The 6,039-nt window shown below is 37.3% G+C and overlaps 1 non-coding gene across 1 annotated transcript; it reads right to left on the reverse strand.

The window, feature by feature from the left end:
* Window positions 1–5,457: 5,457 nt before the first annotated feature.
* LOC130952869 (small nucleolar RNA R71) lies at window positions 5,458–5,561 on the reverse strand. Its single transcript, XR_009075044.1, has one exon. It is a non-coding gene; the product is annotated as a small nucleolar RNA R71 (small nucleolar RNA).
* Window positions 5,562–6,039: the final 478 nt, after the last annotated feature.

Here is a 6,039-nt window from a genome sequence, read left to right on the forward strand (position 1 = left end):
TTAGATAATCATTTACACGATTAATATAAAAAATATTTTTTTATGATATGACATTACGTAATTGGATACACGTGTAAATCTATTTTATACTAATAATATATCAAAATTCAATTCTAAAAATTATATATATAAAAAGAGTTAACTAACTTATATCTTAAGAGAACATATTTAGAGTATAATAATAAAATATTTTTAAATTTTTAATATAATTAATATATTGAAAATAAAAGAAATCAATAATTTTTTGTCAAACATTTTTTATGGTATTTTTAAAATTGACTCTTATGACATATGTTAACAAAATTCTTAAAATATTTTAAAACAAAATTTAATAGGTAATTTTTTTTTAATGTGGGGGCAAGTATAATTTTTTAATGGGGGCATATATATATTTATACATATACTTTGGCATACTTTTTCAAAATGTTAGTGGGGGCACTTGCCCCCACAAGTTATATAGTGCATCCGTCCCTGGTCTCCACTCTTCGTCTTCAACTCCTCCATAAGTGACGCAGTGAAAAAACGTCTCTCTTCCATTAGTGACTCAAAACTGCAATAGGATTTCTAGAGACTGCTGGATCACGAGTGAACACTGTACAGTTGTCTGAGAAAGTACTTTGCCGCTATAAGGAGCTTCTGTTCCGTCACTAAAGTTAGTGAAGATTTTAAAATTTTTTTTTTCAAATTTTAGGGAATGCGTTGATGGTTGTTGATCATAGTTTATTACTTTGTATATTGTTTTTCCATAAGGTTTGTAGTGAAATTTGAGCTAGGGTTTTATTTCGATGTTGTCTACCACTGTTTTTTTGGGGTTTGTCTTCATGCTCTGTTCCGATGGTGGATAAATGTGTTTTAATTTGATATATCTGTCTATCATGTATGAATATAGTTGATGAAAACTATCTTAAAGGGATCATTGTGTGGAACTAGTGCTGAAAAAAAATTTTTTGAATCATGCAGATGGATGTGCACTTAGATATTATGTTCCACCATGGGGAAAAGTTTCAAAAAGATGAAAACGGGATGACTATATATTCTCCTAATAAGAAGGCATGTGTTGGTGACATTGATGCAGATACTTTAGATGTTTTTTGGGTGAGAAATTATTATAAAAAACTAGGATATGATAGGATAAGAGAATGTTGGTGGCATGTTACCGGGAGGAGTTTAGACAGTGGGTTAAGAGCTTTAAATTGTGATGATGAGTTGAGAAAGATGTGTTTCATGGGTGAAAAGAATGATGGGCTGGTTGATGTTTACTTTGAGCATGCAGTTTCAACACCAGAAATTCTTGAGAAAAATGAGATTGTGGTGTATGTTGAGGGTGACCATGATGTTTTGAGAGAGGTTAGTGATGAACCTGACAATGAACCCCTACAAGACAGGATACCAAACCAAACTAATATACCCACTGCCCCTACTGATGAGACTCCATTAACCAACAACAATGAATCAATGCATAATGCCTCACTGATGAGCGGATAATTTGTATACTTTTTGGCATTGTTTTTAGTATGTTTTTGGATATCTTTTAGTTAGATTTTAGTATATTTTTATTAGTTTTTATTTAAAATTCATTTTTCTGGACTTTACTATGAGTTTGTGTGTTTTTCTGTGATTTCAGGTATTTTCTGGCTGAAATTGAGGGACTTGAGCAAAAATCTGATTCAGAGACCAAAAAGGACTGCAGATGCTGTTGGATTCTGACCTCCCTGCACTCGAAGTGGATTTTCTGGAGCTACAGAAGCCCAATTGGCGCGCTCTCAACGGCGTTGGAAAGTAGACATCCAGGGCTTTCCAGCAATATATAATAGTCCATACTTTATCCAAGATTTGATGGCCCAAACCCGCGAAGCAATCCGGCCTCAGAAATTCCAGCGTTAAACGCCGGAACAGGATTAAAAGTTGGAGTTAAACGCCCAAACTGGCATGGGAGCTGGCGTTTAACTCCAGAAAACGTCTCTGCACGAATTTCCTTGATTGCTCAGCCCAAGCACACACCAAGTGGGCCCGGAAGTGGATTTTTATGTCATTTACTCATCTATGTAATAGTTTTCTATAAGTAGGACCTTTTACTATTGAGTCAGAGAGTCTAGAGAGTCTAGAGAGTCTGGAGACGACATCTAAGTAGCTATCTTTGTTTTATGCTATCTTAGACCTTTGGGAGGCTGGCCATTCGGCCATGCCTAACCTTTGTTCTTATGTATTTTCAACGGTGGAGTTTCTACACACCATAGATTAAGGGTGTGGAGCTCTGCTGTACCTCGAGTATTAATGCAATTACTATTGTTCTTCCATTCAACTCCGCTTGTTCTTTATCTAAGATATCACTTGTTCTTCAACCTATGAACAAGATGACTGACAACCATTCTTGTTCTACAAGCATTCAAGGCTTTAGTGAATATCTCTTGGATTTCTGATTGCATGATGCATGGTTGATCGCCTGACAACCGAGTGCTCGTCTGACAAACGAGCCAGCCATTCCATGAGATCAGAGTCTTCGTGGTATAGGCAAGAACTGATGGCGGCATTCAAGAGAATCCGGAAGGTCTAACCTTGTCTGTGGTGTTCTGAGTAGGATTCAATGACTGAATGACTGTGACGTGCTTCAAACCTGTAACCTACTGGGCGTTAGTGACAGACGCAAAAGAGTGATTCTATTCCGGTAGGGGAGGGAACCAAACCGGTGATTGGCGGCACTGTGACAGAGTGCTCTGCATTAGCTTTCACTGCGCGGATGGGAGGTAGCTGCTGACAACAGTGAGACCCTACACAAGTTTGCCATGGAAAGGAGTAAGAAGGATTGGATGAAGACTGTAGGAAAGCAGAGAGACGGAAGGGAAGGCATCTTCATACACTTGTCTGAAGCTCATACACCAATGATATACATAAGTATCTCTATCTTTACCTTTTCTGTTATTTTCGTTCATCATCATCATATACAATTGAGTCTGCCTGACTAAGATTTACAAGATGACCATAGCTTGCTTCAATACTAACAATCTCCGTGGGATCGACCCTTACTCACGTAAGGTTTTATTACTTGGACGACCCAGTACACTTGCTGGTTAGTTGTGCGAAGTTGTGTAATGCCATGGTATTAGGCGCACCAAGTTCTTGGAGCCATTACCGGGGATTATTTGAGTTGTGAAAAAGTATTGTTCACAATTTCGCGCACCAAGTTTTTGGCGCCGTTGCCGGGGATTGTTCATGTTTTGAGCAAGCTTGTGGTAACATCAGATGCCAAGATCCGGCAACAACATCAAGTTCTTGGTGTTATTGCCCGGGATTGTTTAGGCTGGACAACTGACGGTTCATCTTGTTGCTTAGATTAGGTATTTTTTTTTCGAAATTCTTGAAGGTGAATTCTAGAGTTTCATGATGATTTGTTGAAATCTGGCTGGCTGAGAAGCCATGTCTAATCTGATTGGACCGAGGTTTCAACTTATCACCACAAGAGCTTGTTGATTTCGTATCAATCTTGCTCTTGGAGCAGTGATTTGCTAAGATTTGGCTGACCTTTGGTCATGTCTAGTGTTTTGGACCGAAGCTTTCCTTGGAAGCTTGGCTGGCTGTGAAGCCATGTCTAATTCCTGGACCGGAGTCTTAGACTAGCATTGCACTGATTCCTGGAATTCTCATTAAGAATTTTGATGCCTTTTTCCACTTAATTTTCGAAAAACACAAAAAAAATTTATAAAACCATAAAAAGACCAAAAAGATTTTATGTTTCTTGTCTGAGTCTAGAGTCTCATCTTAAGTTTAGTGTCAAATGCATGTTTTTGTTATAATTTTCGAATTCATGCATATATTTCTTGTTTTGATCTTTGAATTCTATTGACTTGAAGTATTTTGTGTGTCTCATATGCATTCTCATATTGTTAGTGTCAGTAGTGCACAAACTGCTAAGTTTGGTGCCTTGCATGCATTGTTATTTGATTCTTGTTGCATTTTGATTAATAGAAAAATCCAAAAAATATTTTTAATTTGAGTCTTTTCAAGTCAATGATACAAGGAATTGAAGATTCAGAACCAACTGCAGAGGAATTATACAGAAAAAGCTGAGCATTCAAAAATGCCCAGTGAAGAAGGCAGACTGGCGTTTAAACGCCAGCCAGGGCACCTGGTTGGGCGTTTAACGCCCAAAAGGGGTGCATTTTGGGCGTTAAACGCCAGAATGTATACCATTCTGGGCGTTTAACGCCAGGATGGTGCCAGGGGGAAGATTTTGTTTTCAAAATCAATTTTTCTTAGTTTTTCAAATCAAATCTTTTTCAAATCAAATCTTTTCAATCAAATGTTTTCAAATTCAATTTCTTTCCTTTTAAAAAGATACTTACCAACAATTAATGATTTGATTGAACATCACAAGATTGTTGCCTTTTCTGTTGAGAGAGGTTTAAATGTTTCAATCATATCTTTTCTTGTTAGGCAAGTCATCAATTTTCAAAATCATATCTTTTCAAATTGTTTTCAAATCATATCTTTTAAAAATGTTTTCAAATCATATCTTCTCAATCACATCTTTGTTAAACCCATAACTTTTCAATTAAATCTTTTTAACCACATCTTTTTCAAAATAGTTCTCAATCAAATCTTTTTAATTTCTAATTTCAAAATCTTTTTCAAAAATCACTTTATCTCTTTTCCACTTTGATTTTCGAAAATCAATTAACATTTTTCAAAATGTTTTCAAATTTTTTTAATTGAATTTTCGAAAATTCTCTTCCCTCCTTCCCACATCCTTCTATTTATGGAGTACTACTCCTTCTAAATGCACAATTCGAATTTTATCTATTAAAATTCGAATTCTCCTTCTCCTTCTTCTTACTATTTCTCTTTTCCTCTGACATTTCAAGGAATCTCTATACTGTGACATAGAGGATTCCACATTCTCTTCTTCTTTTTCTAGTTCTTATGAGCAGAAGCAGAGACAAAGGCATTCTTGTTGAAGCTGATCCTGAACCTGAAAGGACCTTGAAGAGAAAGCTAAGAGAAGCCAAAGCACAACTCTCTTTAGAGGGCTTGACCGAATTCTTCAAGGGAGAAGACATGGCAGCCGAAAACAACAACAATGCCAACAATGCAAGGAAGGTGCTTGGTGACTATACTGCACCTACTCCTGATTTCTATGGGAGAAGCATCTCAATCCCTGCCATTGGAGCAAACAACTTTGAGCTTAAGCCTCAATTAGTTTCTCTAATGCAACAGAATTGCAAGTTCCATGGACTTCCAATGGAAGATCCTCATCAGTTCTTAGCTGAGTTCTTGCAAATCTGTGACACAGTCAAGACTAATGGGGTTAACCCTGAGGTCTATAGACTGATGCTATTCCCTTTTGCTGTGAGAGACAGAGCTAGAATATGGTTGGACTCTCAACCTAAAGAAAGCCTGGACTCTTGGGAAAAGCTAGTCAATGCCTTCTTGGCAAAGTTCTTTCCTCCACAAAGATGGAGTAAGCTTAGAGTGGAAGTCCAAACCTTCAGACAGAAGGATGGAGAATCCCTCTATGAAGCTTGGGAAAGATACAAACAATTAATCAGAAGATGTCCATCTGACATGCTTTCTGAATGGAGCATCATAGGTATTTTCTATGATGGTCTCTCTGAACTATCCAAGATGTCTTTGGATAGCTCTGCAGGAGGATCTCTTCATTTGAAGAAGACGCCTGCAGAAGCTCAAGAACTGATTGAAATGGTTGCAAATAACCAATTCATGTACACTTCTGAAAGGAATCCTGTGAACAATGGGACTGGTCAGAAGAAAGGAGTTCTTGAGATTGATGCTCTGAATGCCATATTGGCTCAGAACAAAATATTGACTCAACAAGTCAATTTGATTTCTCAAAGTCTGTCTGGAATGCAAAATGCACCAAACAGTACTAAGGATGCTTCATCTGAGGAAGAAGCCTATGATCCTGAGAACCCTTCCATGGAAGAGGTGAATTACCTAGGAGAACCCTATGGTAATACCTATAATTCTTCATGGAGAAATCACCCAAATCTCTCATGGAAGAATCAAGAGAGACCTCAACAAGGT

This window comes from Arachis stenosperma, chromosome 9 (genome assembly GCF_014773155.1).
Source record: "Arachis stenosperma cultivar V10309 chromosome 9, arast.V10309.gnm1.PFL2, whole genome shotgun sequence".
In the NCBI taxonomy this organism is placed as follows: domain Eukaryota; kingdom Viridiplantae; phylum Streptophyta; class Magnoliopsida; order Fabales; family Fabaceae; genus Arachis; species Arachis stenosperma.